The sequence below is a fragment of the Protopterus annectens genome, chromosome 5.part0, assembly GCF_019279795.1.
Source record: "Protopterus annectens isolate FY-2018-M chromosome 5.part0, PAN1.0, whole genome shotgun sequence".
Lineage (NCBI taxonomy): Eukaryota > Metazoa > Chordata > Ceratodontiformes > Protopteridae > Protopterus > Protopterus annectens.
Window position 1 is genome coordinate 1,638,518,232 of NC_056735.1, and position 24,716 is coordinate 1,638,542,947.

General features: G+C 39.7%; 1 protein-coding gene across 1 annotated transcript in view; it reads left to right on the plus strand.

The window, feature by feature from the left end:
• Positions 1-24,716, plus strand: part of SYNJ1 (synaptojanin 1) — a 2,168,218-nt gene that overhangs the window by 818,578 nt on the left and 1,324,924 nt on the right. The gene's annotated exons all lie outside the window — the stretch shown is intronic.

Genomic DNA, 24,716 nt, shown 5'->3' on the forward strand with positions numbered 1-24,716 from the left:
TTAATTTGAAAACCCAACTAATAATTTGCAGTATGTAACTTAGTATAACAATTTTTTTAAACATTAATCAAATGTGGATAAATCCAGTCACTTTCTTGAATCACTTAAATTTAGTGATCATTTGCTTCTAAACAAAGATTCGTACTGTTTGCTTTTTTCATTGCTTATATGAACTGTATTATTTCACAACATCTCCTTACTTTCTACCTCCTCCTCATCAGACAATAGGCTTATTTCCATACAGTAGCACCTTCAGGTGGTGAATACAGCAGTAAAATTGCTGATTGCAGTTAGATTGGCCTGATCCCCTGGAAAGTATGTATCTAGCTGTACAGTATATGCAGTAGTGTGCAGTGCAGTTTTAGTTGTGTATAACCACAATTTTTTTGTTGTTTGGAGAAAAGTCACATGCAGGTGATGTACTTCACTGTGAGCATATCCTAATATTAGCAGCACCCTCATCTTGGTAATGTGACACTGGGTTCATTACTCCTGGTAGTCATTCAGGAGGCAGTGAAGCAGCAGAGCTGGTCGTTCTTGCTCTGCAGAGAAAATCTGTGTCTTCTGAGATGCTCAACTGTTCTCTTTCACTCTGGTCTCTCACAAACATGCTTATTATTAATCTAGAGTGTTGGCATTATGTGCTGTACCAATAACAGTGTGCCAGCATTCTAACTGCAATCAGCAATTTTACTGCTGCATTCACAGCCTGGCTGCACCCCTTCATGAACTATATGAATTGCTGTACAGGGTCCAGGAGTACAGTGTTGAGCAATTATTATGTTCTTCATTCTGCAAGCTGATTTGCAGTATCACAGTACTTTAAATCCACTCCCCCATCCAGATGAGAAGATGACAGCTGGAGGACAACATTCTTAGGCAGTCTTAAAAGACGTTGCAAGGGTAAACAAACATACAGTCCCTTATTGCCTAGCCTTGCAGTCAGTAGGAGAACTTAGGCCCTTGGCCTGGCAGTCTTGGAGACCAGCACTCAAGTCTGCCCTTGGTCTATCTCTGCAATTGCTGAAGTTGTCCAATCTCAACTGTATCGTTCTGTCCAGATAGCAGATTTGTGCGTGTTCCATTACTAAAATACAGTCTAAATATACAAGTCGTAGTTCAATTATGGTATTTTCTATTTTTACACACTATTGCTTTTACCCCAAGTATTTGTTAGCATTTCATACACTTTTTTAACCTAAGTACATTTCCACTAATTGTGCAAAAACATTGCACACTGCTACATTCATAATGCATTTAAGATGGACTTGCATTCATGATTGGTAATATAGTAAATGCTTTAAATACTTTAATATTTAAAAGGTTGCTAATGTGTTTGTTTCTACATATGCAGGAATAGGAGAAACTAGTATGATCTGGTTTGTATAGTTACTGCATACCAGTACTGATTGTCCTTTTTAACCTTTGCAAGAAAATATATTTTGTACACTGGAGTTTGCATTTCTTCTTTTAACTAACTTTGTTGGTCAAATGTGGAATAAGTTACATCTCACATTACTTATCTGGCACACCATGAGAATTTGATTTATATTCTTGTCTGTTCTAAGACCTGCTTTTTAGGCACCAGCACCTTTTTGAGAAGCTTTTGAGTGCTTTTGCAAGTAAAACAATAATGTGATAGTGTTCAATCTCGCCGTTTGTTCTTACACATGGGTTCGGAGCCGATCCTCGGCTCGGCCGCTGCAAGCTCTGCATCGAGAAGAAGCTCGAGACAATCTAATACCCACAATCCCTCTGCCTTTACCTCAGATCTAGTTTGCCTGGGAGCTAGCTTGAGCATCTACAGATAAGATATAACTTAATTTTTTTTGTTATATTTTAGAAAAAGTTGTTCTGAAAGTACCGTTAGGTATACTTAGTGTATGTGTGTGTGTAGGTAGAATTCTAAATTTATTTTATCTAGTTAGAGTTTTCGGGGCCTACTATCCCTTTCTAAATTTGACAACCGGACTGACATACCCATCGGATTTGACTTGTTTACATTGGATTTGTCTTTTATACTGGGCTTGACTTTTCTCTCTTCTGAAAAATGTCTGACAAAATTAAATCAGGCTTTAAGCGTTGTCAGTGTGGCCAAAAAATGTCAGTTACTGACAACCATAGTTCCTGTGGTCTACTGCCTTGGCCCTCTCCACTTACAAGAGGACTGTTCAATTTGTCACTGTTTTAGTGGGAGGGTCATGACAGATAGGCGCAGGAAACTCATGGACAGAGGGTTGTTAAAACCTTCCTTTCATGAGGCTCTGGATGCTTCAGACCAGGCATCCAAATCCTCGAAGGAATCGAAGACGTCGGAGCCCAAGTCATCGGCTCCGAGCTCTTCTAGTAAAGTTAGATCACCGGTTCCACAGACTTGTGTTCAACTGGTGTCGGTTCCTGAGCCTCGAGTCTTGGAACCGGTGATGGAGCTCCCTCCCTCGACTTTATTGAGGTCGGCTCTGTCTTCGGTTCCTTCGACCCGTTCTTCTAAGCTCTCCGATGTCGATGTGGATCGTGTGGTGCAGAAGTTATTGGAGCATTCGGCCCTATCCAAACTTATTTCAGTTTCCACCCAGTTGGTGTCGAAACTTGAAGGCCTCCCATTGTCTCCATCCATTCCTCCTCCGAGACCTATCGAGTCTTTGGAGCCGGAAGAGGTTGATCTTCTGATTGTGGAGCCCTCGGGTCCAGAACCGTCCTTCTCTCGGTCTGTTCCTCTCACCTCGACCTGCGTGGGGACCCGAGTCTCACCGGAGCCGACGATCTGTCCTTGGTTCCGGGGGAGTCGAACCGTTCTGACCCTTCCCCTCGGGGCCTAGGCGCGGATCGATTCGTCCTCGGGTCGGTGCCTTCGTTGCCTGTTTGATTCTTCCCATTTCTTCGAACTGGGAGATTCTTCGACTCGGGGGCTTTCGATCTGATGAGGAAGGTGTTGTCTACCCAGACAACCACATCAGTGGAAGTAACCTCTCCTCCCCACAAAGGGCCGTTATCCTCCTCTGCACCCACGGCCACATCCAAGCGTCGAGCACGGTGTCTCAGCCACCCCTGGAGGGTGCCCCTTTCTCGGAGGCTTCTTCGGATGCTCCCCACGAAGAAGTCCCTAGGAAAAGATTGTGTAAGAGGAGACACTTGGATTCTCCACAAGAATCCCTGACATCCGATACTGACTTAGATGAGTCAGAAGGGTCCCCTAAGTCACCCTCAGAAGATGTCTCTTTTTCTGACATATTGGAGATCCTGAAACAGAGAGGTGACTGGCAGTCCCTCCCCCCTTCTGAGGATGAGTCAGTCTTGCTGAAGGCATTCGGTGCTCGCCCTTCTTCCTCCTGGGTCACAATTAATGGAACTTATTGCTCAAGGGCGTGCTGACACAGTGGAACCAGTCCCAAGGAAATCCAATAAGTATATCACTGCACCCCAGGACAAGACTTACTTAACAAAAGGAGTTCCAGTGGACGCTATGGTGGTGGCAGCGGCCACGAAAAAGGAGATGTCGGAATCTTCCTCATCTGTCCATCCCCCTAATAAAGATTCTAGGACTATGGACAGGTATGGGAAGCGCATTTTTAGTTCAGCGGCTTTTTCCATGCGATCCCTGAACTATTTGACCCACTTTACGACTACAGAGGGATCTAGTCAAAGAGTTGGGAGATACCCTCCAGGGTACTACAGATGCTGCTGTCTCAGAGAAAGTGACAGCGCAACTTAATACCCTTACATCCATTGTTAACTCGTCCATGAGGCTGATCTCTTACGAGTAGGGCAGCAGCTTCAGCGATTGCTCTTCGCAGACAATCCTGGATGCGCTTATGTTCATTTGCGGAAGCCTTCAAGTCTTCCTTTACTAACGCCCCATTTGACGGTGCCACTCTCTTTGGCCCCAAAGTAAAGGAGACCCTTACCCGGTGTGAGCAGGAGGGAAAGACTCTGTCTGCTGTCGGAGTCCGTTTTTCCACCCCAACCAAACCGTACCCCAAAGGGCAACGTGGTGGAAAAATGTGGTTTCGAAACCCCAAGGATCTTTCCCAGGCACACAGGGTGATGCCTTCTAGAGGCAGAGGAGGGGCAGAGGTGGAAGACGCCGCCTGGCGGCAGAGGGGTCCGCAGAATCAAGGTGACAGGGATACACTCCTGGTAAACCTTTCCAGCACTCCTGAGAGGAGGCCCGACTGTCCTGCTCTGGAGGCAGTCAGCTTTATACCCTCAGGCCTGGCAAAACATAACTACAGACAAGTGGGTAAAAGCGTGGTTACCAGAGGTTACAATATACCCTTTCTATCCCATCCCATTCCAAAGAAAAGACTCCCAGATGTACGCCCCATCTGCGAGAGCCAGCAGCTATAGAAATTTCAAAGCTGCTAGAAAAGAGTCATCCAACCAGTCCCAGCGGACCAGCAAGGATTCGGGACTTACTCAAGGTTCTTTTTAGTTCCAAAGAAAACAGGGGACTGGAGGCCCATTCTGGACCTAAGCGACCTCAATACCTTCGTCAAGAAAGAAAAGTTCGAATGGTCACGCTTCAATCGATCCTTCCATTCTTACAGAAGGACGACTGGATGTGCTCAATAGATCTGAAGGATGCATACTACCACATCAAAATGGCCAGGGCATCCAGAGATCATTTGCGCTTCCGGCTGGGTGCCAGTCACTTTCAATTTCGAGCCCTGCCCTTTGGTCTGACCTCAGCCCCCAGGGTCTTCACCAAATGCATGGCAGTGGTAGCGTCTCACTTGAGACGCCAAGGATTCCAGGTGTTTCCGTATCTGGACGACTGGCTCCTATCTGCCACCACCCAGCGTCAACTAGTACAGGCCAGAGACTATACTCTTCAACTGTGTATTCACCTAGGAATTTCCGTAAACTTTGGAAAATCCTTACTACAGCCATCACAAATAACTTATTCATAGGAGCGGAATTAGATACACATCAGTTAATTCTAAGACTTCCTTCAGAAAGGATACTTTCACTTCAGACTCACATACGTCTTCTTCTCTTGTCCAGGAAATCCCCAGCAAAACTGGTACTGAAGGTTTTGGGACTCATGTCGGCTTCTCTTATAGCAATACCCTTGGGAAGACTGCACATGAGAGTCCTACAATGGCTACTGTTTGCGCAATGGTCGTTCCAACAACTACCTCTAACACACGAGATTCTCATAACGAACACATGCAAAACGCATCTAAACTGGTGGCTCCAAATGTGCAATCTTTCCAAGGGGAGACCATTTGTGCTACCCACGCCTACAGTTACGGTGACCACGGACGCGTCCCTGATAGGGTGGGGGGGCATCTTTCAGGGACAGACAGTCCAAGGCGAATGGACCAATTTAGAGTACAATCTGCACATCAATGTTTTAGAGTTGGGGGCAGTGTTTCTAGCGTTGCAACACTTTGCTCCCCTTCTTCCTCTGGGAACTATTGCAGTTCAGACGGACAACATGTCGGTAGTCTGGTACATAAACAAGCAAGGGGGAACCAAGTCCTATCAGCTATGCAGAGAGGCCATGAGAATCTGGCAATGGGCGGAGTCCACGGGTCGCTTTCTGATAGCAACGCACATCCCGGGGTCATCCAATGTCATAGCCGACAGGCTGAGCAGAGCAATTCTGTTACCGCACGAGTGGTCCCTAAAACAGTCAGTTGCGAAAAAGATTTTTCATCTGTTTGCGTCTCCAATGAACGCCAAATGCAGGAGCTACTTTGCCCTATTACCCTCCAGGGAAGTCCCCAGGGACGCACTGATTCACGATTGGCCACGGGACTACTGTACGCATTGACTCCCTTTCCTCTGATATCAAAGTTTCTCCAGAAAGCCAGAAACCTACACAGGACAATAATCCTCATTGCCCCATTCTGGCCTCGTCAAATTTGGTTCCCTTCCTGATGACACACTGCATTCGGGGACCCTGGATCCTGGACCCAGAGCCAGATCTATTGACTCACTCGTCAGGGGCTCCCCATCCCGCTCTTGTCCCTCCATCTAGCAGCTTGGCTGCTCCAATTCCCAACTTAGCCAGGTCTGATCTTCTTTCGCCTGCAGTTCAGAATATATTAGTGGCTTCTCATAAAGCTTCCACTACTAAAACATATTCTAGTAAATGGAAGCGATTTGTATTCTAATACACAGCAATTGGATCCTTTTATAGCTCCTTTGAATAAAATATTAGAGTTTTTAACAGACTTGTTCCATCAGGGTGCTTCTCCTGCCACATTAAGAGTTCAGTTGGCTGCCATTTCTAATTTCCATGTGGAAGAATGTGGGCTCCTGTTATGGCCCACAGACTTTGTAAAGCCTTTTAAAAGGGCTTTTCATATTAGACCACCAATTAGATCTCCTACGCCACCTTGGAGTCTAAATTTATTGTTATCTAAATTAATGTTGCCCCTTTGAACCAGCCTCCTCTTGCCCATTGAAATTTTTGTCTTGGAAGACTCTCTTTTGGTAGCCATTACATCCGCTAGGCGAGTATCTGAGCTTCAAGCTCTCCATTAAGCACCCATATTTGATCTTTCACTCTGACAGAGTTTCTCTTGAACTAATTCATCCTTCCTTCCTAAAGTTTGTTCTATTAATAATATTAATCAGTCCATTGAATTACCCACCTTCTTCAAGAATCACTCCAACAAAATGGAGTATATGTTGCACAAATTAGATGTTCACAGACAGCTAAGGTTTTACTTGGATAGAACAAAAGATCACAGAAAAACTGATCAACTTTTTGTAGCCTTTGCTGATAATAGGAAAGAAGTAGCGGTTACACAAAGAACTCTTTCTAAGTGGTTAACGGATTGTATCATCTATGTCTATGATTCTTCAAATCAAACTCTTTTGCACAATCCCAAAGGACATTCCACAAGGTCAGTGTCTACATCCCTGGCTCATGCAGCCCGCCTACCACTAGACGCTATTTGTGCGGCTGCTACTTGGTCTAAGCCACATACATTAATTTCTCATTATAAGGTAGACAAGGTTTCTAGGGACAGGGCAACCTTTGGTTCCACTGTGCTCAAGAACGTCCTTCCGTGAGTTCCTCAGGAACAAGGAGCTAGGGACGCTACCCATGTGTAAGAACAAAGATTGAACACTATCACATATAGAAGTTATGTCCTTACCATAACGTTCCATGTGGAGTGTTCATCTCGCCTTTGTTCTTACATTCCCACCCTCCCGCCCTTAGGAAGAACGTTCAGTTTTGGTGCCTGGCCTGGGGCATTCTGCTTCTGCTTTGCAGTTGTTGTGTATATAGTTGACATGTATATATATGTGTATGTGTCTATATATATATATATATATATATAGACTCTTACTTCTGTGCATATGTGATGTAAGCATGAATGTGCTCTCTCTGGCTACTGGTTTGCTTGCAAACTAGATCTGAGGTAAAGGCAGAGGGGGATTGTGGGTATTAGATTGTCTCGAGCTTCTTCTCGATGCAGAGCTTGCACACGGAGCCGAGGATCGGCTCCGAACCCATGTGTAAGAACAAAGGCGAGATGAACACTCCACATGGAACGTTATGGTAAGGACATAACTTCTATTTTTGGGATATGTGAATCTGGTTGTAGGAGAGTGACCAATCTTGTGGACATTTCAAGCTGTTTCATAAATGTGAATGTTAACACTTGCATTTTTTCTTCTACAGGCAGAATCTATAGATTAATGCAGTCATTTAGAACCAATTGTATGCATAACTCTCTAGTTTTAGTCTAATGTAGTCCTGAAATGAGCCAGTGTAGTAAATGTCTTACTTTGCCCATACAGCCATAAAATATCATCTGATTTCATAGCATGGAGAAAGATTGAACTATTATGTGATTAATATATGTCAGAACACTTTCTATGCATGAAATTTGACTGGAAGTAAGACCGAAAACTTTTTGATTTGGTAATTGAAATGTACTGTATAGTAATCAGAGGGATGAAATGTCATGACAGAAAACTGGAGCCTTTTTGCATTAAGTAGATAAGCTTGCTTGCTTGCCTCTTATTTGCTGAGCAAAACGATTTTGTATTGCTATGCAGTATTCAGATTTAGCTGACATGAACAGAGCCTCATGGATCACAGTTTGTCTCTGACCTTGCAATATAATAGTCTATACTCTGTCAAGATTTTTGTTTTTTGTGACATCTTTCAGATATATTTGGACAGAGTAAGGGTCCTATTCCCAAGTCGTTTGCAGATAATTCAACTGGCATTTATAGTTTAGGAACCTGAATGCGTGTTTATTGCTTAATTTGGTTTGATTTGACACATTTTAGATTGATTTCCACCTGGCTTTGAATTTTGATGCTTTTGAAGCAAAAATGACATGGCTTGTTAGGAATATTCATCTTTGATAGGTCTAATTATTCTTCACATTGCTGCTTGTACTTCATCTATAAAATGAAGTGTAAGAAGTAATGCAGAAAATAATTAGATCTGTAAAAGATGTAAATGAGAAGTATACACAACTGACAAATGTGTAACATAACAAATGGCCACTACTTAAATATTTCTATCAATAGTAAACAAAAGAATAAAATCAGAATAATGAGAAAGAAGGATGCAGTGTTCAGTGTTTGCATTACACATGATTTTGCAGCAATTGTTTTAAGCAGCAGTTTAGCAGCAGCATTTTGATAAAGCTTAAAGTTGTACACTGTTTAGGCACATTTCCTTCTCTCATGTTCTTTAATATTCCATTATCTGTATGCTAACAAAAAATGCTAATGTTATTTAGTGGTAAGTTTAGCTGTGCAGTATATCCCAAAGGGGATTGTTTCTCATTTTTCTGCAATGAGAACTGAAAAAGGGCACACAACATCTACTCTTTGCTGCCTCTCTCATTGCAAGCTATCTGCAGTTCACTTTTAAACACCCACTCTTAGTTGTTTTAGGTGAACTGAACACAGTGTGCCCTTACGAATTCCTATTTACATTATGAAAAGATCAAGTGTAGACGGATTCAAGATGGCCGCCCGATAGGAAGCATATACTTCTGCCTGCTCTCAAAGATAATTACTAATCTAATCAAATCACTCACTACCACTGCACCAAATCTTACAAGAAAACAAATATAACGTAAGGAAAATTGTACTTTTACTTAACCTGTTCCTCAGTTTGTGGATCAGAAGCAAGATTGGGCCAGTACACTCTTATTTACAGCAGTGGCACAATGGTGACTCTGAATACATGTACTTGGGCCGGCCAGTGTTGGAAAAACAGCCTATACAAGCAAATAATCAGAAGGTCTCATCAGAATGGAACAAATGGAATCACAATCCACTAAGACCAGACTATCACTTATCAATTCTCCGGAAAAGGATACGTCTTCAAAGAGACAGAAAACAACCAAAACACAGTCTGAAGCTCCTAAACAAATCCAAAAAACTAAGACTGACCAACCCTTTACTATGGAGGAGTTCAAAGCAGCTTTACTTCCCCTCAATCGGAAATTCAAGCCTTCTCTACAAACTTAACAACATTCAGAAATAACCTCTATCAAATTATGTCAAGAATGGAGCAAAATGAAGCAAAAATATTGAACAATGAAATAAAAATACAAGGGCTGCAAAATGCTGTCTCTGAAAACGACAATACCATCAAGGACTTGCAACAGAAAATAATAGACCTTGAAGCGAGAGCGAGACGAAACAATATATTAATTATTGGCATTCTCGAAAAATGCAAATACAGCTCACCAGTATTGCAAAGGAAATTATTGATAATATAGTTGAAAATAAGGCGTTCTCAATCAATTACAATAGAGAGAATCCACAGGGCTTTAAGGAAGGTACAAACTTCGGATACTCCTAGACAAGTTTATGCCAGAATTCTGAATACCTCACACACTCAGTCCATAATTGTACATGCAAGAAAGAAGAAAGACATCACCTGGAACAGTAGTAAAATCACAATAGCTCAGGATTTGCCCCTTCCAATTAATCAGTTAAGGCAAGTCCTCTCTCTCTTTTGCAGCTACCTTCTAAACAAAAATATTAAATTCCAAAGGAAGTACCCGGTGACTCTATGCTTCCATCATAACAGCTTCAACTACTCGGTCAAAACCGTTCAAGAAGCCAAATCAACTTTTTACAAAGCGTTCAAGGAGTTACAGACCAGTCTTGCATAAATAATAAACCAAAGCTAAAGTTAAACCAATACTGTTTGCTTTTTTACAAAAAGCAGTCCTGATCATGGATACAGCGGAGATATACAGCCAAGTCATTCAGCTACTTACCTTATTTTTCGGTTTGTATAAAAATTGCCATCTTGGAATTCCAGTACCAGGCCGAAGATCCGCAGCATGCAGTCAACAAAACACCCTCTGACCTTACAAGTTACTTCCGGGCTAAAAATAAGGAAGCACAAGATCACTGAGGGCAAAGTTTGCTGATGCAACAAACGCTTCAACATCCCAACACATATACACAGACCCCGAGGCAGCATATACCTTCCTAAGGCATCATTGGTTATTAGAATTAACTGTTCTTTGGCTTTCTATTCAAGTTCTATGTCAAACCTAAAATGCACTTCTAGAAACCCAATTATCTTTTTTGGAATATGCCTTCCACATTGGTTTTTTTTTGATAATGATCCACTATGCATTATGTCGAGTTTAAAGTGCCTATACAATGTTTTGAGTTACAAGCTTTTATTGTTTTAAGAAAACTGAAAGACAGCATCTCATTTATAAATATGTCTCATTCAGGTAAACCACCTACATGGTCTGGAATCAAGAAAGCTCTTTTTATGTTTTTTTTTTTTTTTGTTCCTGCAACATCCAGGAGCGACATACTCTCTCCGATCTATGCTGAATGCCGTAATTAAGATAGATGAGTCAGATTCTGTGTACACGCTATCCTTATATTATCCTTTCCATTGATATATTTGCATAAAAAAGCATCGCGTGCACTACCTACTATCTACCTAGCCTCATACAGTGATCGGAATCAGCTATTCAGGAGCCATCTGGAAGGCTGCCTGGAAGCTACACAGCAGCCTGGAAGTATGAATCACTGGTGGTCAAGGCTCTGTTTAAGATGCAGTGAAAGTCAGTTTTTCTCAAACCCCCCCTAGCGAGTTAATGATTTATATTGTGATACAAGTTATTGCATAGGGGATGCTTGGAAGGACAATAATACAGTTGTTGCATTCGTGGATGATGACATACAGTCAAGCAAAGAGAACTACAGGACTGCCAATACTTGTGGGCTGAAAGTTCGAAGTTAGGTGATCAAACTTACACTTACGGTTGCATAGTGACTGAAAAGTAACAGGCTTTTCACAGGTGGGCAAATTGACACACTGTGGCCTTTGTTTATTTGCATGATGTCTTTGTCCGTGTTACACCATTACACACTTTATTTTGTCTTGTGGTTCATCAGAAGTAGCCGTTTATTATAAAATCCCCTCGAGACAATAAAAAACTTGTCTTGTTCAGACTGGGTGGGGAGTGACAGGGGCGTCCTAGGATACCGGATAGAGTTTAGTGTTTGGAGCAGATAGGGGGGCAGTTGGAGGAGGCGGTGTAGGTCGGAAACTTGACTCGATGAGTTGATTGCTATCTTCGCGTAAGATAAGCTGGAGAGAGCAGCAGGTTTTATCAACAGCTGACAAAAGATGATTAGTAATGGAAAGACTCTAAGGTTTAGCAGTAACCTACTAGAAATGCTGTATGAAACACCGGGCTTTAGAGTGAGGATGGGTGGTGAGGGGATCGAGGGAAGGAACAGCAACTGTTTGCTAATTTTTTTTTCTTTAGTGCAGGAAAAAGGAAAAATAAATTAATACTTATGAGGAAGTTACAATGTTCTATACCATTTATGAGTTCATGGATTGCACCATAATAGATCCTGTAAATAATGATATAGAGAAACTTCAGTACTTCCATCCAAACCAAACTGTTTTTGTCAAAGATATGTTCTATCAACATGGTTAGTTTCTCTGATAGGGTCATGGAAGTCATACATATGTACCTTGCAGTCCACTCACCTCATCTGGTTATGGCTAAGCTAAACATGTTAACAGTGGATTTCCTCAAGGGTCTGGCCTGAGATCTTTATTATTCAATATCTACTTTCACATATTAAGCCAGATGTGGATGATCTATGACTAAGTTTGCAGATGACTGTAAATGGATTGCCGTCATATGCTTCCCTTAAGTTATAAACATCATTTAACAAGGACATGATAGTTCTAATGTCTAGTGCCTAGTGCACTAATCATAAGGCAAGGCTTAATTCCAAAAAGTGTTATGTGGTTTTATTCAGCTAGTTAGAATTCACCACATCATACAATACTTCTTAAAGTAAGATTAGTCATCCAGTGTTCTGGTTACACTCATCTATAGTGAACTACCCTTTGAACATCATAAGTAAACCATAATTAGAAAATCCTTATACCTAATACAGCTATTTTCCAAAGATATACCGCCCCCATTTTTCCCATCATGGAATATAATGTCTCCTTCAGCACGTAGCTGTTCTCTCTAAACTTCTCATTCAACCTGAAAAGCCTCAAGAATTTCTGACCAAGATCATCACTGGTCTAAACTAAGTTATGCTAATAATATTAAAAAAAAAATCTTAATTATATTCTGTGTCATACAAACTTCTGTATAGTGACCCGAGTCTGACCTTGGGAATCATGAAAGACTCTACCCTGCTTGGTTTTACCACAGATAAGCAAAACAAATAACACCAAGTACGCCTGCACTAAAAACTCTAAGCTTGAATTTGCTGGTGTGACAAACTCCTACCCAATAAAACCTAATTTTATGGGGCAAGTTTATTCCACATGTCAAGTAATGCAACATACTGGCTATTTGCAAGACTAAACTGGGTGATGAGATGGACAGTAGTAAATTCAGTTGCAGCAATATGTAGCATAGCACTCTGCATTTGGGGAGCATGACTCATCCACTTATTGGATTGAGCTGGCTAGACCCTTGAGCGGTTTTCTGCCTACTGCATACCTGTAACCCTATACCACACTATGAAGCCCAGACATTTCTTGAGGTTTTGTTTATCCACAAAAATCCTAGACATAATCTGTTGGATTTTACCTTTATTAAGAAAGTAAACAGCATTTTTCAAAGACTTCTTAATTAGTGTACTTTTAAGCAGTTGTCATTACCTTAACAGCTTATGTAAAAGGCTAGATTATATATCCTATGACCCTGTCTGTGAATCTATGCCATCACATCCTCCTTTGCAGTGTATTAAAACATACTTGTATAGCTTTATTTAACTAAGTTTTGTACAGAAGATCTTTGTGCAGAAATCGAGGTATTTCAGAAATGTCATCAGTTCTATACCCAACTGTTAAAAACTTGCGGTCACACTCTTCTGCATACTTGGACGGAGTCGACCTATTTTAGTGTTGGTCATCTCATAACGCAAATTAGAGAAGTGTCTTCAAAAGTAATTATTTGATATTAAGGCTTTCTCAATAGCTGCATTCAGCGGTTTCCTCATGCTGTTATATTAAGTTCCTGTAGCGCTAGAATCAAGAATTCATATTTTATAACAAAATGTCCAAGCAATTCAAATATTGGATGGCATTGGTATCAATGCAGTTTAGTGCATCAATGTGCTATGATACGATCGGACTTTAATGTTGTATGTGTACTGATTTGTTGTAAATGTTTTATAAGAGAGTTATGTAGATGATTTCAGGCATTTATTCAAAGTACTGACATTTTAAATATCTTAAGTTGTGCTGTTCTTCTTTCTGGATTACAAGCTATTATACAATAGCTCATATGTATACACTTACTCTGTTGCTTCATTTTTTTGAATACCTGAATATGTGATTTTCCTCCTACATATAAGAACTTCACGAAGATGTAAGAATTTTAAATCTCAAAAAATTTTCAAACAGGTTGGAACCCCAACTAGCAGTATTTGACTATAACTAAAAACTTCTTCCAATTATTCATTAAGAAAAGTTATAATTTATGACATATTCTCAAAAGTAAATGCAGGATATTAAAGTTTAGTTTTGTGCTGAGTGATGGATTTTAGAATATCAGTAGAATTTTGTATAATAGTTTTGTAAATGTGGTTCTAGTACCTCTTCCAGATAATAGTAGGTCGTTGTTATGCACGGGGGGGGGGTCTGAAGGGGCGGGTTGTCACTCATTCACCTTACTATTACAAGTATTATTCTTTGAGTTCTCACATCACATGCCAAAACAACATCTACATTCCTCGATATTGTCCGATTTACCCTTCACTCAAAACGTTAACAACTATTCAATGGTTAGAGTAAAGATTTAATGGTGTCACTGGAATCCTGGGATGTTAAAGGTCTCCAAAATAATAAAAAAGAACCTAATTCTACATCTGATTTATAAATCAAAGGCTGAGGTAACACTTATCCACGAGACTCACATGACTAAAGCTCAATGGGAGAAGGATTTAAAAAAGAAATGGGTAAAGCTAATAGCCACTGATACCACAGATGATACTGTATCTAAAGGAGTAGCAATAATTATTAAAAACTCTTTCAAAGGTAGTATAATTTCAAGTTACTGTGATCCTAATGGTAGGTGGTGTTGCCTAATATGCTCCCTCCCATCTTTCAGTAAAGACATTTTAATTTTGAATATATACGGTCCATGCATGTACCAGACTATTTTCATATACGAAGTCTGCACAATTTTAGAAAAATTCCCAAGTCATCTATGCGTATTAGGTGGGGATTGGAATATGACTATCAGACCTGAACTAGACAGAACGAACTAGAAAACAAACAACTTGTTGGCCTGACTAAGCTTATAACTGAATTAATAGAGGATTTTAATATATTCAATCCCTTCGAATTATATAGAAATGATCCTGAAATCAGTAAATTCACATTTTTCTCAGACTCCCACAAATTATGGTCTAGGATAGACTTTTTCTTAATTTCAACAAGTTTCTCAAAATATGCAATAGATTACTACAACGACCCCAGAACCCTATCTGATCATGCCAAAATTAATCTAAAAATAAACGAGACCAAGTCAAACATAAATTACTAATTTACATCAATTTGGACCTTAAACCCAAACCTTCTTAAAAACAGGGAACTCTATCAAGAAGTACAAGAATTTCTTAGCCAAACTAACAACAACCTAGAAAGATCAAACATTCCCTTTGATATACAGTGGGCTGCAACCAAGGCAACACTTAGAGGAATATTAATCCAAAAAGCATCTTTTCTCAAGAAACAAGCTAAATCTCAAATTGCCACTTTAAAATTCAAAATAAAAAAAAAACTAGAGCTAGAACTGCAAACCGTAGATTTAGAAAAACAGATGCTCTCCCTGCAAAAACAACTACAAGAAATCCAAATAAATCAGCTTTCTCTCATTGAACTCTGGTTTCTGCATAGATATGCGGAATGGGCCCAAACCTCCTCTAAAATTCTGGCCAGAATAATTAAAATTAAACCTTCTCCCTCTAGAATAAAACAAATTAATCATAACAATAGGTCATTCTTCTCAGACAAGGAAATCATTCTAGCTTTTTAAGAAATCTATCAAGAGGTCTGTGGCCCCCAACATCTTGTTGATGATGCATGTTCTGATAATTTCCAAGACAAATTGCAATTCCCACCAATAAATGACACTCAAATCTTCTTAAAGCACCAATAACTATTGAAGAAATATCCATAGCCATCAACAAACTGAAATCAGGGAAAGCCCCAGGCCCTTACGGATACTCAACGGAATTCTACAAATCCTTTAAGAAACAATTAGCCCCACTTTTACACAAAGTATATAATTATATAATAGAATTCGGCATTACCGATCTGTATATAAATAACTCTAAGACAATTCATATACCAAAACCTAATACGAATGATCATAACCCTAATGATTATCGCCCAATTGCACAAATTAACTTAGATATAAAAATATTATCATCAGTATTGGCTCCACAGACTTAATAAAATACTCCCTTATATTATATCTCCCGAACAGCTAGGATTCGTGAGTAATAGGCAAGTCTGGGACAATACATTAACAATAGAAGCAATAACAAACATGACAGTTAAAGATAACTCCCCCAAATATGCACTTTTTGTCAATGCACAAAAGGCTTTCAATAGAGTCAACTTAAATTTCATCTTCAAGATTTTGAAATGTTTTGCTCTACTGGAAGAATTTATAGCTATGGTCAGAGTTCTGTATAATAAGGCTCCTACTACACTATACATAAATAAAAAGAAATCCAACCCTATCCCAGTAGTTAACGGCACAAGACAGGGCTGTCCGCTTTCTCCTTATCTTTTTAGCCTGTATCTAGAGGCCCTCCTCCTGAAATTAATCCAAAAAACGTTTAACCATTCTATTTACATTTCTAAAGTCCAAGTTAAATGCACTATCTTAACATCTATTTTGAATTTCCCTCCACAGACTTAGAAAAGATCTTAAGCTCCATTGACATGTTTTCTGCAATCTCAAACTATGCCATGAATCCAAGTAAATCAAAAATATTCCCGTTAAACCCTCTAAGCTACAAAGAGTTCTTCTCAGAAACAAAGATTAAAGTAGATTATTCACTCAAATACCTGGGCATTACTTTTACTCACCCGCACAAGGAAAGTATAAAAAAAAACCCTTTATAAAGTTTGGTCAAAAGTTATAGAAGATCTCGATAGATGGAAAAACTTAAACCTTTCCCTTCTCTCCAAGACAGCAATCATAAAAATGAATATCCTCCCTAAAATTTTGTATCATTTTCATGCCATCAACCAAAACATTCCAGACAGTTTTTTTTTCTAAAATGAAAGCAACATTGGGCAAATTTATTTGGCACCCTAAAAATAGTAGAATTAGTTACACAAAGTTAACCCTGCCCAAAGATAAAGGTGGTCTGAGCCTCCCCGACTTTCAGACATATCTTATTATTAATGCCAATCATATCATACATCTAGTCAACTATGAACCTTCTGATACATCATGGCACCCTCTTTGGATCAAAATTTATCACCATCATCTTAGTTCCTCCAATATAAATCCAAAGGCTATACCTTTTCTCAATAACAAGACTCTAAAAGACTTCAAAATACATCCCACCATAGTCAGTAATGCGACATGTTTCCAAAAGCTCGTAACTTCCCTAAACTTAAAGAAATCCTTAATTATGGCTCAACCAATTCATATGAACCCCAGTATCAGACTTAATAATAATATGCTTAATCTAGATAATTACCCAATCATAAAGAAATGTATAGTCTGGGACTTTTATCAAATCAAAGATCTACCATTGACTTCTATTGTAGATTCTCTAGCAGCAAGTAAAAAATACTGCTTAATTATTAAACAAATATTATATCTAGTCACTTTGATGACAACAGAAATTAATGTAACGCTACAAGATTTTCGTTTGCACCAACAAATCATTTCCCTTCTGTTATTGAGGACTAAAATGTTATCAAACACTTAGACTAATTACTCAAATTAAATACCAGGATGTAATCTTATATTCAAACTACTGGATGAGTCAAAATAATAAATTAACTAGTGAACAAAAACTAGCAGCAATCGATATAACTATAAAACTAACTCCCTTTAAAAAATGAATTTACACTCAATTTATGATTACTAAAGCTTATCACACACCACTTTTTCTGAGCAAAATAAATGCTTATACGTCACCTTTCTGCCCTACATGTTCTAATTCAATAACAGACACTCTCCACATATTCTGGTCTTGCAAAAACATATATAAACTATGGTGCTCTTTAAGAGCAAAACTGGAGAAAACAGGTTATATGAAATCCACCCTCTCATGGGAAATGGCAATAGTAAACATTTTCCCCAACTCCTATACATTTGAGTCTAAACATATTGTAACACTGTGCGCAACACTGAAATCCTATATAGCCCTCAACTGGCTTGATAGATCCAAAACTTCTTGGGCAAAGTTCAAATCTATAGTTATCAAATATGTTTTAGCAAACAAACTAAGAACAGTAAGCCACAGGAAGTTAACCTATTTCCAGAAATACTGGAAAAGACTTCTAGAGGTTCTTAGCTAGATTCTCAGTAAGTCAGCTAGAGCACTTTATTTTACTTTCTTATTCCCCACCAAATAGTAACTTTCCTACTTCATTTGATATAGAGGCTACAATCAACCTTTTCACAAAAAGATTGTGCTAGATACAATAGGTTTAGCAAAGTGTCCTCTAGTACTTAGGCATTTGTATTTATCACTATTGCATGTAAAAATATCAACTTGTAAACTTTTCTAGAACAACCTGCATGGGTGACAACCCAGTGTAAAAATGTAAATAGTTACTTTGATAGGCACAGGTATATAGTTATATTCCTTCTCCTGTGAAAATGACAGTGGTTAAAGTTATACTGTCAATATTAATGGTCAATTGCTTGATATCTTATATGAATTCTAAGTCATACTCAACATTACAGGCCATACTTGCCTTTTATTAATGTCTATTACAATTAAAAGAATGTATGTTTCTTTTTCTGCTTGCCTTTTTTAAAATATCAAGGTCAGTCATCATATATGCCTTGTAATCTGGTCTATATTAGATCACAGACCGCTTAAAAAAGCGAACAGTGATTAATCGACCCTATGTAAGTGAAAGCTTACAATCTCGAACTGTCAGAACAGCGATTTTTTTTTTTTCTAGGGAAAAAAATTGCTGTTCCAAAACATGTACACACAACACAAGTACACCAAACAAACAGCAATCCACACACATACACCTAAAATCTTACACCTAACCCTACACTAAACTATGCACACACCACTAACTATCCACTTACCTTAACCCAAACCCTAACCCTAAGGTCCGTCACTATCGCACACTCACCTAACCCGCACGTCCACACAGTCGCACACATACCTAACATGCGCCCTAACTCACCTAACCTGCCCTAACCCTCACATTCATACAATCGCACACTTACCTGAACCCGACCTGTAACTTTCCACCACAGTGCTGAAAATACCGAAGCAACTGAAATGGACAACCAAATTCTTTCACTAGGAAAAACGCTGGGTTTCTGTTGCTTCGATATTTTAAGCTTTAGCTGCATAGGGTTCGATATTAGAACATTCGAAGGTTTGAAACCTCGATGTTCTAATATAGACCCTTGTAATCTGTATGCATTATTTGTTTTGTGCAATCTTATGTAACTCCATTGTTATGCTTACTTTCACCTTGTACTATACTGTTCATTGTAAAGGAAAAGTGAAATAAAAATTATATGTGAAAAAAAAATAAAAAGATCAACTGTAATGGTTCTCCACGTACCAAATTTTTGCACCGTCTCTAATGTCTGAATTTCACAGATAGAATACATATAAAATGAGGAATTATACTTGAGGACCAGTCTTACAGGTAAAGTTTAATGATGAAGGTAAAAACCATTAGGTGCAAATAGGCATCTGTGTATTACATTAGAGAAATGAAGGTTAAAGTGGCTTGCTTGTGAATGTAGGGTGATTGGGATTGCAGATATGTTGTGACCTACTGTAGATGTTTAATGTTAGTGGACCTGAATCATCCTCTCACTAATCCATTTGTTACCTAAGATTATCTGTAAGAGAAGGACCTGTGCATCAGAGACTGCAAGTTAAAAAAAAAAAAAAAAATCAGGATTAACACCCCTCACTCATGTGAAACTACACAGAACTAATGTAGTTTTCAACAAGTAAAGGAAATCCCAAGATGTGGGCTGTGGACAAATCCTTTGAAAGTCATTATCAAAGACCCTGGTAGAAGGTCCTTAATGTCAGCCTTCTGTGGAATTGGGTTTCTGATGTAATGATTTGTTCAAGAAGAGACTGAAATAGATGAGATGTGCGATAAAACTGTATTGGAAAGTGTATGCGGTTTTATGTCTTTAATAAAAGACTCAGAACATCAAGTACAGCACACAGAGCAAAACAAAAAGACTTTGTGCAATGTCTAGTTCTGTGTTCATAGATGTGCAGTGCTTTGAATAGCACTTTTTATGGTCCACCTTCAAATCCCAGAATTTTCAAAGCACTGATGAAAAAGACTGTGCATATATAACACAGTTCATTTTTGCAAAACTTTCTTAATGTGAGTTTTATGAGGGAAAATAGTGTTCAAACATGAAGGCCTTTTTCTGATTAAAGAAAAAGATGGATGTAAACCACTGTCTGGTACATGACTGTAATCCAACTGCCCTGTAAGCTACATTTCCAGCTTCAACTTAAATACGAAAGTATTCTTGAGCACTATTAGTACAGTAAGAATGTAACAAAAACTAATAACCATTGATGGTAATCTAGGTTTAAATTGCCCAGTTTATTTTTTTATGAATGCTTGTGTGGTAAATCAGCTTCATTAGATAACAAAACTCTTAGTTTGCAGTGGTTTAAATTCTCTTGAAAAAGAAAGTGTGTACCAGGCTACCCGGCATGATTGGACGATGGGATGCGACATCTAATAAGAAAAGCATGCCTCAGATTGGAGAAGAAACTCCCTTTTTAGAATATGGAGACTGATTTGTGTGGTTGCCATACACCTGTGATCAGGAAGCATTTTATTTACAAGCAGAAAAACATACTGAATAAAAACTTAAATATATATGTGCAGATGCCAGAGTTAAAAAAAAATCCTTAATGTGATGTCCCCCTCTCTGGGCCAGTAGTCAGAATCCTCACCACTGGCACTGAAGAGGGACATTCACTTAGAATAAAAATGGGTACACCCAGTATTTCCAGATGCAGCTTTCTGCATCAAGCACAATTTCACATAAGAGCACACAGGGAACACACTCATTCCAGGGGCTGTTTCTGTCTCTCTCTCTCTCTCTCTCTCTGTTTCCCCAGATCCCCAGTAAGACTCCACACTGGCACAGCTGTAAGGTTGAGTCCTCAGCCAAGTGTTTAAGCCAAATCCTCCAGCACCCTCTCTGTGAAACCAGTGCTTCTTGTCCCTGCTCCAAGCAGCTGACAGACACTCTCTTTGAGAGAGAGACACACACACACACGCACCTGAGAAAGGCTGGCACAGATTTACTAACTGTGCCCTCTTCAGACCAGACTGTAACATACTTACTGCCACTCCAAAGCCAGCTACTGTAAGGCTCTTACAAGGGTACTCAATTCAACTGAGTAAAATTAATATTAATACAAATTATAGTGTTTGACCAATGTAGTAAGGCTTTCAGGAATGGCCACAGTGTGTCACCAAATAGATATAGTACTCTCAGTGGTTAAAATATTCTATAAAACACCAGCCACATTGAAAAGTTTAAATATATTTAATTATAAATAATAAAAGAACTTGAAAATATGGAATGTTTATTGACAATAAACACCAGAGTTTCATTCACAGGAAATATTAAAATAACACAGATGAATAGATTTTCATGAATACAGAAAAACAGTACTTAACTAATCTCACTATATTTTACTGACTGATGTACAGAATTACTATTCTCTGGCTCACTTACTAGAGCAAGGCAAGATAAAGTAGGTGAGGGTTCCTTCCTTGTCAGGTTACAAAAACAGACTACTCTGAGACCTCTCTGTGTAATATCTAAATATTATATCAGAATTGGGTTACAAAATGGCACCACCTGTAGTCATTTGACTCTGTTTCCCACACTAGCACCCATCACTAGAAGCCACCAGGATTTAACACACATCTATTACAATATATATCTTGAGCTTTGCTAAAGTTTATTGCAGCATCTGAAAGCTGTAAAACAATTTTAACATTTTTGCTTTTTCTACAGAGACCAACAAACCAAGCTTCTTACAGACATTGTGTCTCTGGCTTCATTCAAAATTTGTGAGATAACATCTTTATGGCCTAGGCCCAGTAATTTAATTTCAGAATGGTTTTCAAAGTTAGCTGGACTATGATTAACCTCCCCTCTTCCAGTGTACTTTGTTACAATATATACATTTCAGCAGTTACGATAATACATGTACATTTCTTTTTCTGTTCAGCAGGGCCACACTGTTGGTACATTTTTAACACAAGCAGCTTTACAAAAATATTTTCAACACAAACATCTGTACAAATCTGTTTGATATACAAATGACATATAATTCTTTACAAAATTCCAGCTAGCTGTGCTGGCATATAGGTTCATAGGTTGGTACTAGGCAAGCCTAACCATAACATTTCCCTGGCTATTTCTTCCCACAGTATTTACTCCCCTGGACCCCTGTCTAGCAGGGCGATTGATGTGATCCCCAGGGTAAATTTCCTATCGCCCATCCAGTCGTCAGGGTTCCTTTTGAAGAGGGCCAAGGAGGCACTCTGCTTGACATGTATGGGTAGTCTATTCCAGAGTATGGGGAGTCTCTGTGTCAGGTGCCTATCCCTCCAGCATGTTTTGTTTATTGTGATGACAAGATTTAGGTCCCTGGAGCGTGTGGCTCTGATGGATTGGGATAGCATGTCCAACAACTCTGGGTTTGACTTGGCCTTGTATGTTAAGCAGAGATCGCCTCTGAGTAGACGATATGTGACAAGAGTATAGCTGGAGTTTTTGTAGTCGGTCAGCATAGGGCATCTGCTTTAGGCCTGTGATTCTTTTAGGGAGGTGTTTCTGTGGCCTTTCCACTTGTTGCAGATGTCTTGAGGTACATACCAAACGGGGCGTTGTACTCTATGATGGGTCTAATGAGGGATGAGTACAGTGGGACAATGACCTCCTTTTTTCTGGATGAAAAGCCCTTAGTGATGAGGTGTACCACATAGAAGGATTTCATGACTGTTGTGACGATGTGGTTATCGAAGGTGAGACCACTTTTCACCTGTGTTCCTAAGTCTCTTATCACACTTTCAGTGTTTAATGTACTGCCACCTATGTGGTAATTCAGGGGTACATGTTTTTTTCCAAAGGGGACACTTCTTGGCATTGAACTTGAGCCCATGGCTCTGGCACCAAACATCTGTTACCGTAAGGCCCTGTTGCAGAATATCCACATCATCTGGGGATATAGTAATGGCTCCCAGTTTGCAGTCATCTGTGAACTTTATTAGCCAGAGTCCCTCAGTGTTGGCCTGTACTTCAGAGAAGTAGATGCCAAGCAAGAGCAGCCCCAGGACTGAACCCTGAGGTACTCCACTTGTCACTTGTCTGGAGCTGGATTTGGAGTCGGATACTTTTACAGTGTGGGTTCTGTCAGTAAGCCAGTTGGCAACCCATCGAGTGATGTAGGGATTTATGCCCAGCTTAGTAAGTTTATCTATGATTCCAGAGTGGGGGATGGTGTCTAAGGCCATGGTGAGGTCCATATAGGCTGCGTGGACTGCCTTACCCTCGTCCATGTCTCTGGAGACTGATTTGAAGAAGTCAGTCAGGTTCAAGAGACACGTTCGGCCCTTCACGAACCCAAACTGGGTGGGATCCAATGTTTGAAGGTTGCCAATGTCTTTTTTATAAGTTTCATGATAATACGGTTTATGGCCTTGCAGATCAGGCTTGTCAGACATGGGACGGTATTTTCCAGGATCCAAGGTGGATCCCCCCTTGTGGAGTGGGATAACTGTAGCTGTGCGCCACTCAGTGGGCACGAAGCCTGAGGTGAGGCTTTGATTAAACATGACACATAGGTGAGGGGCCAGTTCATTTTGTAGTTCATGTAGTACACAGCCCAGGATGTCGTCTGGTCCCTTGGATGCTGTATTCTTAGCTTTGGAGAGTATGTTTTGTACCTGTGTGGCCGTAATTACCGGAATTTGAAGTCTTTCTGTATTAAATTGGGCTTTTTAGGGGGTGAGAGGGGGTGAAGTTGCCACTGAATCGATCTGCCAGGACATTGGCAATGTCCTTGGGATCAGTATATTTAATGCCATTCTGTTGTAGCTCAGAGCAGATCTGAGCATTGCTATTTAGATTATTCACATAGCTATAGAATGCCTTGTGGTTGTCTATGGAATATTTGGCAATTTTATGTTTGTAACTAGCTTTGGAGGATTTTATGAGGGATCTCAGCTTTTTACTGAGACTGGTAAGGCAGGTTTTTGCATCTTGGGATTTTCCTCTTTTCTGCAACAGTTTATTCCTTCTCTTGTATAGTTTGTTTATTACAGGGAACCACCAAATTGGCTTCCTTTTTTTGGAGGAGAGCATCTTGGTTCTATTTGGGATGGCATGATTCTTGCATGAGTGGATGTGCTTGTACAGTGCTTTAGTGTAGAATTTGGCAGTTGAACTTTCAGTTCCTGTCTGCATGGTTGTCATGATGTTTGTCACTTCTGACTTGAGTAGCATGAAGTTGGCCTTGGAGAAGTTTTTTTTTACTGATGTTTCCTTACTGGGGGGTGAGCTGGGATGTGGATTTCAAAGGAGATTAGCTTTTGGTCAGACCTAACCAACGAGGGGGTGACCACTGTTTTGGAGCATCGATTTCCCATGTTGGTAATGACCATGTCTAGGATATTGGAGCCTCTGGTGGGACTATGGATTAGTTGATTTATGAATTCCAAGAGCCTTTGGGCAAAGGTGTTGGTACACGAGTAGTTTTCCCAGTTAATAGCAAGGTAGTTGAAATCACCCAGTATTAGGGTGTTTGGTTGTATCTTAATATTTTCCAGTATGTTTAGAAAGGTGTAGTGAGAATCTTGGGGTATGGCGGGGGATCTATAGCAAGCTACAGTTTGGATTGCAGTTTTACCTAGTGTTAGTTGCACCTGCAGAATTTCGGATACATTGTGTTGGGCAACTAGCCTGGAGGTGTGAATTTCCTTGGTGAATATGGACACTCCTCCA